General features: G+C 49.9%; 18 non-coding genes across 18 annotated transcripts; 6 read left to right on the plus strand and 12 right to left on the minus strand.

Annotated features, from left to right (window-relative positions):
- Nucleotides 1-52: 52 nt before the first annotated feature.
- On the minus strand, nucleotides 53-126 carry TRNAN-GUU (transfer RNA asparagine (anticodon GUU)). The gene has a single exon. It is a non-coding gene; the product is annotated as a tRNA-Asn (tRNA).
- Nucleotides 127-1,292: 1,166 nt separating this feature from the next.
- Nucleotides 1,293-1,363, plus strand: TRNAG-GCC (transfer RNA glycine (anticodon GCC)). Its single transcript has one exon. It is a non-coding gene; the product is annotated as a tRNA-Gly (tRNA).
- Nucleotides 1,364-1,434: 71 nt separating this feature from the next.
- On the minus strand, nucleotides 1,435-1,506 carry TRNAW-CCA (transfer RNA tryptophan (anticodon CCA)). Its single transcript has one exon. It is a non-coding gene; the product is annotated as a tRNA-Trp (tRNA).
- A 243-nt stretch (nucleotides 1,507-1,749) lies between these two features.
- TRNAN-GUU (transfer RNA asparagine (anticodon GUU)) lies at nucleotides 1,750-1,823 on the minus strand. Its single transcript has one exon. It is a non-coding gene; the product is annotated as a tRNA-Asn (tRNA).
- A 1,154-nt stretch (nucleotides 1,824-2,977) lies between these two features.
- TRNAG-GCC (transfer RNA glycine (anticodon GCC)) lies at nucleotides 2,978-3,048 on the plus strand. The gene has a single exon. It is a non-coding gene; the product is annotated as a tRNA-Gly (tRNA).
- A 71-nt stretch (nucleotides 3,049-3,119) lies between these two features.
- TRNAW-CCA (transfer RNA tryptophan (anticodon CCA)) lies at nucleotides 3,120-3,191 on the minus strand. Its single transcript has one exon. It is a non-coding gene; the product is annotated as a tRNA-Trp (tRNA).
- A 243-nt stretch (nucleotides 3,192-3,434) lies between these two features.
- Nucleotides 3,435-3,508, minus strand: TRNAN-GUU (transfer RNA asparagine (anticodon GUU)). The gene has a single exon. It is a non-coding gene; the product is annotated as a tRNA-Asn (tRNA).
- A 1,154-nt stretch (nucleotides 3,509-4,662) lies between these two features.
- TRNAG-GCC (transfer RNA glycine (anticodon GCC)) lies at nucleotides 4,663-4,733 on the plus strand. The gene has a single exon. It is a non-coding gene; the product is annotated as a tRNA-Gly (tRNA).
- Nucleotides 4,734-4,804: 71 nt separating this feature from the next.
- TRNAW-CCA (transfer RNA tryptophan (anticodon CCA)) lies at nucleotides 4,805-4,876 on the minus strand. Its single transcript has one exon. It is a non-coding gene; the product is annotated as a tRNA-Trp (tRNA).
- Nucleotides 4,877-5,119: 243 nt separating this feature from the next.
- TRNAN-GUU (transfer RNA asparagine (anticodon GUU)) lies at nucleotides 5,120-5,193 on the minus strand. The gene has a single exon. It is a non-coding gene; the product is annotated as a tRNA-Asn (tRNA).
- Nucleotides 5,194-6,347: 1,154 nt separating this feature from the next.
- On the plus strand, nucleotides 6,348-6,418 carry TRNAG-GCC (transfer RNA glycine (anticodon GCC)). The gene has a single exon. It is a non-coding gene; the product is annotated as a tRNA-Gly (tRNA).
- Nucleotides 6,419-6,489: 71 nt separating this feature from the next.
- Nucleotides 6,490-6,561, minus strand: TRNAW-CCA (transfer RNA tryptophan (anticodon CCA)). Its single transcript has one exon. It is a non-coding gene; the product is annotated as a tRNA-Trp (tRNA).
- Nucleotides 6,562-6,800: 239 nt separating this feature from the next.
- On the minus strand, nucleotides 6,801-6,874 carry TRNAN-GUU (transfer RNA asparagine (anticodon GUU)). Its single transcript has one exon. It is a non-coding gene; the product is annotated as a tRNA-Asn (tRNA).
- Nucleotides 6,875-8,028: 1,154 nt separating this feature from the next.
- On the plus strand, nucleotides 8,029-8,099 carry TRNAG-GCC (transfer RNA glycine (anticodon GCC)). The gene has a single exon. It is a non-coding gene; the product is annotated as a tRNA-Gly (tRNA).
- A 71-nt stretch (nucleotides 8,100-8,170) lies between these two features.
- On the minus strand, nucleotides 8,171-8,242 carry TRNAW-CCA (transfer RNA tryptophan (anticodon CCA)). Its single transcript has one exon. It is a non-coding gene; the product is annotated as a tRNA-Trp (tRNA).
- A 243-nt stretch (nucleotides 8,243-8,485) lies between these two features.
- Nucleotides 8,486-8,559, minus strand: TRNAN-GUU (transfer RNA asparagine (anticodon GUU)). The gene has a single exon. It is a non-coding gene; the product is annotated as a tRNA-Asn (tRNA).
- Nucleotides 8,560-9,713: 1,154 nt separating this feature from the next.
- On the plus strand, nucleotides 9,714-9,784 carry TRNAG-GCC (transfer RNA glycine (anticodon GCC)). Its single transcript has one exon. It is a non-coding gene; the product is annotated as a tRNA-Gly (tRNA).
- A 71-nt stretch (nucleotides 9,785-9,855) lies between these two features.
- On the minus strand, nucleotides 9,856-9,927 carry TRNAW-CCA (transfer RNA tryptophan (anticodon CCA)). Its single transcript has one exon. It is a non-coding gene; the product is annotated as a tRNA-Trp (tRNA).
- Nucleotides 9,928-10,000: the final 73 nt, after the last annotated feature.

A 10,000-nucleotide genomic window follows, 5' to 3' on the forward strand; every position in this document is an offset into this window, starting at 1 on the left:
CAAAGGCACATTACTATGATTTATTAAAGTGCTTCATGCATGCAAAAGGAAACGTCCCTGGGTGGGCTTGAACCACCAACCTTTCGGTTAACAGCCGAACGCGCTAACCGATTGCGCCAAAGAGACTAGAGACAAAAGCACATCTCCTGAGACTCAACATATATCTTTATGTGTGCGCGCCTGCCTTGAGCTTGTGTTATATAAGGCGTCTTTATCCTACGCAGCATTTGCCATTTGCTTAGTGTCTTGTCACTGTTGGGTGTTATGATGCGCAGACTACTGTCTAATGGTGTTAGGGCCAGTATTACAACCAGTCCCAGTGTATGAGATACATGTATGACTTTTCTGTGGCCTTCTTAGCGTAGCTATCTGCTCCTCTGGTGGTGTTCTACCAGCCTGTCAGGCGTGTGTCTTGCCCATCCAATCTTCACTGTGGCATGTTAGACTTGTCTTCTCTGTGAGCGGAGTCTCCTTCCCAGAGCAGGTGCTTTCTCTGAACTCTTGCTTTGTAAGACTGCTGGGCAAGGCCCTCCCTAGCCCCTCACTCAGATAGATACATTTACCTGCAGAGCTCAGCTTTGGAGAAAGAGAGGGGGCAGAGAGCGCAAAGGGGAAGGCCCAAGGTGCACACCTTATTTTACATAAAAGCTCGGGCTCTTGGGAGAACAGGGACATGAGGGTTCTCAGGGAAAGCCATCACATTAGTATTGATGGCTGGGCCTTGAAACACAACAATCCCGGAATGGCCAGGCACAAAATGCCTGTGCAATAGGCCTGACCATAGGCTTCTGGAGGTCTTGCTCTCCAGAGGCCCCAGTGGTCTAAGCCCGACCAGGGCTGTGCCCGACTAGGGCTGTAGGCCGCGTTGGGAGCGCGTTAGGGGCGCATAAAGGGACGCAGGGCGCAGAACTCTGCCCGTTTCACCCCAGCATTTCGGGGAGGACAGGGAATTTGGCAAAGACAGTGGGAAGGATTTTTAAGGAGGAGAGTTCAGTGACATGATCTGAAACACAATAGTGCTGGTGATCTGGAGGCTGCCTTCTATGAGCCACTTCTGTCGGGAGCAGCCTGCCATCATGCCCTGATAACCACAACACTAGTCCCAAGCCAGTGACCTCAGCAAATGCAAAAACATTCATACTTATAGTCTCCTGCATCTGATTCTTGCCATCATGTGAAACGTTGGCATTCCAATGTCTGTTGCACACACTTTGTTCATAGGTGTGCAATTTGAGTGCGTGCGCCTCATCACTGTCTTGGACAGAGCTCTGGCTCTAAGCTACACATGTGAAGCATTGGTGGCTCAGTGGTAGAATTCTCGCCTGCCACGCGGGAGGCCTGGGTTCGATTCCCGGCCAATGCAAGGCTGTGTTCTTTTGACTTTGCTTTCTAAATCAAATATGGGAACTCAGTGGGGCATAAAATGGGAAACAGTGACCCCGACGTGATTTGAACACGCAACCTTCTGATCTGGAGTCAGACGCGCTACCGTTGCGCCACGAGGTCCTTGCTTTTGGAGTCACATCAGCAAATGTTGTGAGCCTTTTCATTTTTGCCCACCTCCTTATATGCCTAGGGTTGTATTACAAGGTTTGGCTTTTTGTTTTCCATCCTATTGATGAAATTGAGTGCAGGTGCAGAGAGAACGCAGAAGATTGAAATGTTCAGGGAAAGGGTCTCACGCAGGAGCTCTAGACCAAAGGCACATTACTATGATTTATTAAAGTGCTTCATGCATGCAAAAGGAAACGTCCCTGGGTGGGCTTGAACCACCAACCTTTCGGTTAACAGCCGAACGCGCTAACCGATTGCGCCAAAGAGACTAGAGACAAAAGCACATCTCCTGAGACTCAACATATATCTTTATGTGTGCGCGCCTGCCTTGAGTTTGTGTTATATAAGGCATCTTTATCCTACGCAGCATTTGCCATTTGCTTAGTGTCTTGTCACTGTTGGGTGTTATGATGCGCAGACTACTGTCTAATGGTGTTAGGGCCAGTATTACAACCAGTCCCAGTGTATGAGATACATGTATGACTTTTCTGTGGCCTTCTTAGCGTAGCTATCTGCTCCTCTGGTGGTGTTCTACCAGCCTGTCAGGCGTGTGTCTTGCCCATCCAATCTTCACTGTGGCATGTTAGACTTGTCTTCTCTGTGAGCGGAGTCTCCTTCCCAGAGCAGGTGCTTTCTCTGAACTCTTGCTTTGTAAGACTGCTGGGCAAGGCCCTCCCTAGCCCCTCACTCAGATAGATACATTTACCTGCAGAGCTCAGCTTTGGAGAAAGAGAGGGGGCAGAGAGCGCAAAGGGGAAGGCCCAAGGTGCACACCTTATTTTACATAAAAGTTCGGGCTCTTGGGAGGACAGGGACATGAGGGTTCTCAGGGAAAGCCATCACATTAGTATTGATGGCTGGGCCTTGAAACACAACAATCCCGGAATGGCCAGGCACAAAATGCCTGTGCAATAGGCCTGACCATAGGCTTCTGGAGGTCTTGCTCTCCAGAGGCCCCAGTGGTCTAAGCCCGACCAGGGCTGTGCCCGACCAGGGCTGTAGGCCGCGTTGGGAGCGCGTTAGGGACGCAGGGCGCAGAACTCTGCCCGTTTCACCCCAGCATTTCGGGGAGGACAGGGAATTTGGCAAAGACAGTGGGAAGGATTTTTAAGGAGGAGAGTTCAGTGACATGATCTGAAACACAATAGTGCTGGTGATCTGGAGGCTGCCTTCTATGAGCCACTTCTGTCGGGAGCAGCCTGCCATCATGCCCTGATAACCACAACACTAGTCCCAAGCCAGTGACCTCAGCAAATGCAAAAACATTCATACTTATAGTCTCCTGCATCTGATTCTTGCCATCATGTGAAACGTTGGCATTCCAATGTCTGTTGCACACACTTTGTTCATAGGTGTGCAATTTGAGTGCGTGCGCCTCATCACTGTCTTGGACAGAGCTCTGTCTCTAAGCTACACATGTGAAGCATTGGTGGTTCAGTGGTAGAATTCTCGCCTGCCACGCGGGAGGCCTGGGTTCGATTCCCGGCCAATGCAAGGCTGTGTTCTTTTGACTTTGCTTTCTAAATCAAATATGGGAACTCAGTGGGGCATAAAATGGGAAACAGTGACCCCAACGTGATTTGAACACGCAACCTTCTGATCTGGAGTCAGACGCGCTACCGTTGCGCCACGAGGTCCTTGCTTTTGGAGTCACATCAGCAAATGTTGTGAGCCTTTTCATTTTTGCCCACCTCCTTATATGCCTAGGGTTGTATTACAAGGTTTGGCTTTTTGTTTTCCATCCTATTGATGAAATTGAGTGCAGGTGCAGAGAGAACGCAGAGGATTGAAATGTTCAGGGAAAGGGTCTCACGCAGGAGCTCTAGACCAAAGGCACATTACTATGATTTATTAAAGTGCTTCATGCATGCAAAAGGAAACGTCCCTGGGTGGGCTTGAACCACCAACCTTTCGGTTAACAGCAGAACGCGCTAACCGATTGCGCCACAGAGACTAGTGACAAAAGCACATCTCCTGAGACTCAACATATATCTTTATGTGTGCGCGCCTGCCTTGAGCTTGTGTTATATAAGGCGTCTTTATCCTACGCAGCATTTGCCATTTGCTTAGTGTCTTGTCACTGTTGGGTGTTATGATGCGCAGACTACTATCTAATGGTGTTAGGGCCAGTATTACAACCAGTCCCAGTGTATGAGATACATGTATGACTTTTCTGTGGCCTTCTTAGCGTAGCTATCTGCTCCTCTGGTGGTGTTCTACCAGCCTGTCAGGCGTGTGTCTTGCCCATCCAATCTTCACTGTGGCATGTTAGACTTGTCTTCTCTGTGAGCGGAGTCTCCTTCCCAGAGCAGGTGCTTTCTCTGAAGTCTTGCTTTGTAAGACTGCTGGGCAAGGCCCTCCCTAGCCCCTCACTCAGATAGATACATTTACCTGCAGAGCTCAGCTTTGGAGAAAGAGAGGGGGCAGAGAGCGCAAAGGGGAAGGCCCAAGGTGCACACCTTATTTTACATAATAGCTCGGGCTCTTGGGAGGACAGGGACATGAGGGTTCTCAGGGAAAGCCATCACATTAGTATTGATGGCTGGGCCTTGAAACACAACAATCCCGGAATGGCCAGGCACAAAATGCCTGTGCAATAGGCCTGACCATAGGCTTCTGGAGGTCTTGCTCTCCAGAGGCCCCAGTGGTCTAAGCCCGACCAGGGCTGTGCCCGACCAGGGCTGTAGGCCGCGTTGGGAGCGCGTTAGGGACGCAGGGCGCAGAACTCTGCCCGTTTCACCCCAGCATTTCGGGGAGGACAGGGAATTTGGCAAAGACAGTGGGAAGGATTTTTAAGGAGGAGAGTTCAGTGACATGATCTGAAACACAATAGTGCTGGTGATCTGGAGGCTGCCTTCTATGAGCCCCTTCTGTCGGGAGCAGCCTGCCATCATGCCCTGATAACCACAACACTAGTCCCAAGCCAGTGACCTCAGCAAATGCAAAAACATTCATACTTATAGTCTCCTGCATCTGATTCTTGCCATCATGTGAAACGTTGGCATTCCAATGTCTGTTGCACACACTTTGTTCATAGGTGTGCAATTTGAGTGCGTGCGCCTCATCACTGTCTTGGACAGAGCTCTGTCTCTAAGCTACACATGTGAAGCATTGGTGGTTCAGTGGTAGAATTCTCGCCTGCCACGCGGGAGGCCCGGTTTCGATTCCCGGCCAATGCAAGGCTGTGTTCTTTTGACTTTGCTTTCTAAATCAAATATGGGAACTCAGTGGGGCATAAAATGGGAAACAGTGACCCCGATGTGATTTGAACACGTAACCTTCTGATCTGGAGTCAGACGCGCTACCGTTGCGCCACGAGGTCCTTGCATTTGGAGTCACATCAGCAAATGTTGTGAGCCTTTTCATTTTTGCCCACCTCCTTATATGCCTAGGGTTGTATTACAAGGTTTGGCTTTTTGTTTTCCATCCTATTGATGAAATTGAGTGCAGGTGCAGAGAGAACGCAGAGGATTGAAATGTTCAGGGAAAGGGTCTCACGCAGGAGCTCTAGACCAAAGGCACATTACTATGATTTATTAAAGTGCTTCATGCATGCAAAAGGAAACGTCCCTGGGTGGGCTTGAACCACCAACCTTTCGGTTAACAGCCGAACGCGCTAACCGATTGCGCCAAAGAGACTAGAAACAAAAGCACATCTCCTGAGACTCAACATATATCTTTATGTGTGCGCGCCTGCCTTGAGCTTGTGTTATATAAGGCGTCTTTATCCTACGCAGCATTTGCCATTTGCTTAGTGTCTTGTCACTGTTGGGTGTTATGATGCGCAGACTACTGTCTAATGGTGTTAGGGCCAGTATTACAACCAGTCCCAGTGTATGAGATACATGTATGACTTTTCTGTGGCCTTCTTAGCGTAGCTATCTGCTCCTCTGGTGGTGTTCTACCAGCCTGTCAGGCGTGTGTCTTGCCCATCCAATCTTCACTGTGGCATGTTAGACTTGTCTTCTCTGTGAGCGGAGTCTCCTTCCCAGAGCAGGTGCTTTCTCTGAACTCTTGCTTTGTAAGACTGCTGGGCAAGGCCCTCCCTAGCCCCTCACTCAGATAGATACATTTACCTGCAGAGCTCAGCTTTGGAGAAAGAGAGGGGGCAGAGAGCGCAAAGGGGAAGGCCCAAGGTGCACACCTTATTTTACATAAAAGCTCGGGCTCTTGGGAGGACAGGGACATGAGGGTTCTCAGGGAAAGCCATCACATTAGTATTGATGGCTGGGCCTTGAAACACAACAATCCCGGAATGGCCAGGCACAAAATGCCTGTGCAATAGGCCTGACCATAGGCTTCTGGAGGTCTTGCTCTCCAGAGGCCCCAGTGGTCTAAGCCCGACCAGGGCTGTGCCCGACCAGGGCTGTAGGCCGCGTTGGGAGCGCGTTAGGGACGCAGGGCGCAGAACTCTGCCCGTTTCACCCCAGCATTTCGGGGAGGACAGGGAATTTGGCAAAGACAGTGGGAAGGATTTTTAAGGAGGAGAGTTCAGTGACATGATCTGAAACACAATAGTGCTGGTGATCTGGAGGCTGCCTTCTATGAGCCACTTCTGTCGGGAGCAGCATGCCATCATGCCCTGATAACCACAACACTAGTCCCAAGCCAGTGACCTCAGCAAATGCAAAAACATTCATACTTATAGTCTCCTGCATCTGATTCTTGCCATCATGTGAAACGTTGGCATTCCAATGTCTGTTGCACACACTTTGTTCATAGGTGTGCAATTTGAGTGCGTGCGCCTCATCACTGTCTTGGACAGAGCTCTGTCTCTAAGCTACACATGTGAAGCATTGGTGGTTCAGTGGTAGAATTCTCGCCTGCCACGCGGGAGGCCCGGGTTCGATTCCCGGCCAATGCAAGGCTGTGTTCTTTTGACTTTGCTTTCTAAATCAAATATGGGAACTCAGTGGGGCATAAAATGGGAAACAGTGACCCCGACGTGATTTGAACACGCAACCTTCTGATCTGGAGTCAGACGCGCTACCGTTGCGCCACGAGGTCCTTGCTTTTGGAGTCACATCAGCAAATGTTGTGAGCCTTTTCATTTTTGCCCACCTCCTTATATGCCTAGGGTTTACAAGGTTTGGCTTTTTGTTTTCCATCCTATTGATGAAATTGAGTGCAGGTGCAGAGAGAACGCAGAGGATTGAAATGTTCAGGGAAAGGGTCTCACGCAGGAGCTCTAGACCAAAGGCACATTACTATGATTTATTAAAGTGCTTCATGCATGCAAAAGGAAACGTCCCTGGGTGGGCTTGAACCACCAACCTTTCGGTTAACAGCCGAACACGCTAACCAATTGCGCCACAGAGACTAGTGACAAAAGCACATCTCCTGAGACTCAACATATATCTTTATGTGTGCGCGCCTGCCTTGAGCTTGTGTTATATAAGGCGTCTTTATCCTACGCAGCATTTGCCATTTGCTTAGTGTCTTGTCACTGTTGGGTGTTATGATGCGCAGACTACTATCTAATGGTGTTAGGGCCAGTATTACAACCAGTCCCAGTGTATGAGATACATGTATGACTTTTCTGTGGCCTTCTTAGCGTAGCTATCTGCTCCTCTGGTGGTGTTCTACCAGCCTGTCAGGCGTGTGTCTTGCCCATCCAATCTTCACTGTGGCATGTTAGACTTGTCTTCTCTGTGAGCGGAGTCTCCTTCCCAGAGCAGGTGCTTTCTCTGAACTCTTGCTTTGTAAGACTGCTGGGCAAGGCCCTCCCTAGCCCCTCACTCAGATAGATACATTTACCTGCAGAGCTCAGCTTTGGAGAAAGAGAGGGGGCAGAGAGCGCAAAGGGGAAGGCCCAAGGTGCACACCTTATTTTACATAAAAGCTCGGGCTCTTGGGAGGACAGGGACATGAGGGTTCTCAGGGAAAGCCATCACATTAGTATTGATGGCTGGGCCTTGAAACACAACAATCCCGGAATGGCCAGGCACAAAATGCCTGTGCAATAGGCCTGACCATAGGCTTCTGGAGGTCTTGCTCTCCAGAGGCCCCAGTGGTCTAAGCCCGACCAGGGATGTGCCCGACCAGGGCTGTAGGCCGCGTTGGGAGCGCGTTAGGGACGCAGGGCGCAGAACTCTGCCCGTTTCACCCCAGCATTTCGGGGAGGACAGGGAATTTGGCAAAGACAGTGGGAAGGATTTTTAAGGAGGAGAGTTCAGTGACATGATCTGAAACACAATAGTGCTGGTGATCTGGAGGCTGCCTTCTATGAGCCACTTCTGTCGGGAGCAGCCTGCCATCATGCCCTGATAACCACAACACTAGTCCCAAGCCAGTGACCTCAGCAAATGCAAAAACATTCATACTTATAGTCTCCTGCATCTGATTCTTGCCATCATGTGAAACGTTGGCATTCCAATGTCTGTTGCACACACTTTGTTCATAGGTGTGCAATTTGAGTGCGTGCGCCTCATCACTGTCTAGGACAGAGCTCTGTCTCTAAGCTACACATGTGAAGCATTGGTGGTTCAGTGGTAGAATTCTCGCCTGCCACGTGGGAGGCCCGGGTTCGATTCCCGGCCAATGCAAGGCTGTGTTCTTTTGACTTTGCTTTCTAAATCAAATATGGGAACTCAGTGGGGCATAAAATGGGAAACAGTGACCCCAACGTGATTTGAACACGCAACCTTCTGATCTGGAGTCAGACGCGCTACCGTTGCGCCACGAGGTCCTTGCTTTTGGAGTCACATCAGCAAATGTTGTGAGCCTTTTCATTTTTGCCCACCTCCTTATCTGCCTAGGGTTGTATTACAAGGTTTGGCTTTTTGTTTTCCATCCTATTGATGAAATTGAGTGCAGGTGCAGAGAGAACGCAGAGGATTGAAATGTTCAGGGAAAGGGTCTCACGCAGGAGCTCTAGACCAAAGGCACATTACTATGATTTATTAAAGTGCTTCATGCATGCAAAAGGAAACGTCCCTGGGTGTGCTTGAACCACCAACCTTTCGGTTAACAGTCGAACGCGCTAACCGATTGCGCCACAAAGACTAGTGACAAAAGCACATCTCCTGAGACTCAACATATATCTTTATGTGTGCGCGCCTGCCTTGAGCTTGTGTTATATAAGGCGTCTTTATCCTACGCAGCATTTGCCATTTGCTTAGTGTCTTGTCACTGTTGGGTGTTATGATGCGCAGACTACTATCTAATGGTGTTAGGGCCAGTATTACAACCAGTCCCAGTGTATGAGATACATGTATGACTTTTCTGTGGCCTTCTTAGCGTAGCTATCTGCTCCTCTGGTGGTGTTCTACCAGCCTGTCAGGCGTGTGTCTTGCCCATCCAATCTTCACTGTGGCATGTTAGACTTGTCTTCTCTTTGAGCGGAGTCTCCTTCCCAGAGCAGGTGCTTTCTCTGAACTCTTGCTTTGTAAGACTGCTGGGCAAGGCCCTCCCTAGCCCCTCACTCAGATAGATACATTTACCTGCAGAGCTCAGCTTTGGAGAAAGAGAGGGGGCAGAGAGCGCAAAGGGGAAGGCCCAAGGTGCACACCTTATTTTACATAAAAGCTCGGGCTCTTGGGAGGACAGGGACATGAGGGTTCTCAGGGAAAGCCATCACATTAGTATTGATGGCTGGGCCTTGAAACACAACAATCCCGGAATGGCCAGGCACAAAATGCCTGTGCAATAGGCCTGACCATAGGCTTCTGGAGGTCTTGCTCTCCAGAGGCCCCAGTGGTCTAAGCCCGACCAGGGCTGTGCCCGACCAGGGCTGTAGGCCGCGTTGGGAGCGCGTTAGGGACGCAGGGCGCAGAACTCTGCCCGTTTCACCCCAGCATTTCGGGGAGGACAGGGAATTTGGCAAAGACAGTGGGAAGGATTTTTAAGGAGGAGAGTTCAGTGACATGATCTGAAACACAATAGTGCTGGTGATCTGGAGGCTGCCTTCTATGAGCCACTTCTGTCGGGAGCAGCCTGCCATCATGCCCTGATAACCACAACACTAGTCCCAAGCCAGTGACCTCAGCAAATGCAAAAACATTCATACTTATAGTCTCCTGCATCTGATTCTTGCCATCATGTGAAACGTTGGCATTCCAATGTCTGTTGCACACACTTTGTTCATAGGTGTGCAATTTGAGTGCGTGCGCCTCATCACTGTCTTGGACAGAGCTCTGTCTCTAAGCTACACATGTGAAGCATTGGTGGTTCAGTGGTAGAATTCTCGCCTGCCACGCGGGAGGCCCGGGTTCGATTCCCGGCCAATGCAAGGCTGTGTTCTTTTGACTTTGCTTTCTAAATCAAATATGGGAACTCAGTGGGGCATAAAATGGGAAACAGTGACCCCGACGTGATTTGAACACGCAACCTTCTGATCTGGAGTCAGACGCGCTACCGTTGCGCCACGAGGTCCTTGCTTTTGGAGTCACATCAGCAAATGTTGTGAGCCTTTTCATTTTTGCCCACCTCCTTATATGCCTAGGGT

This window comes from Triturus cristatus, chromosome 4_2 (genome assembly GCF_964204655.1).
Source record: "Triturus cristatus chromosome 4_2, aTriCri1.1, whole genome shotgun sequence".
In the NCBI taxonomy this organism is placed as follows: Eukaryota; Metazoa; Chordata; class Amphibia; order Caudata; family Salamandridae; genus Triturus; species Triturus cristatus.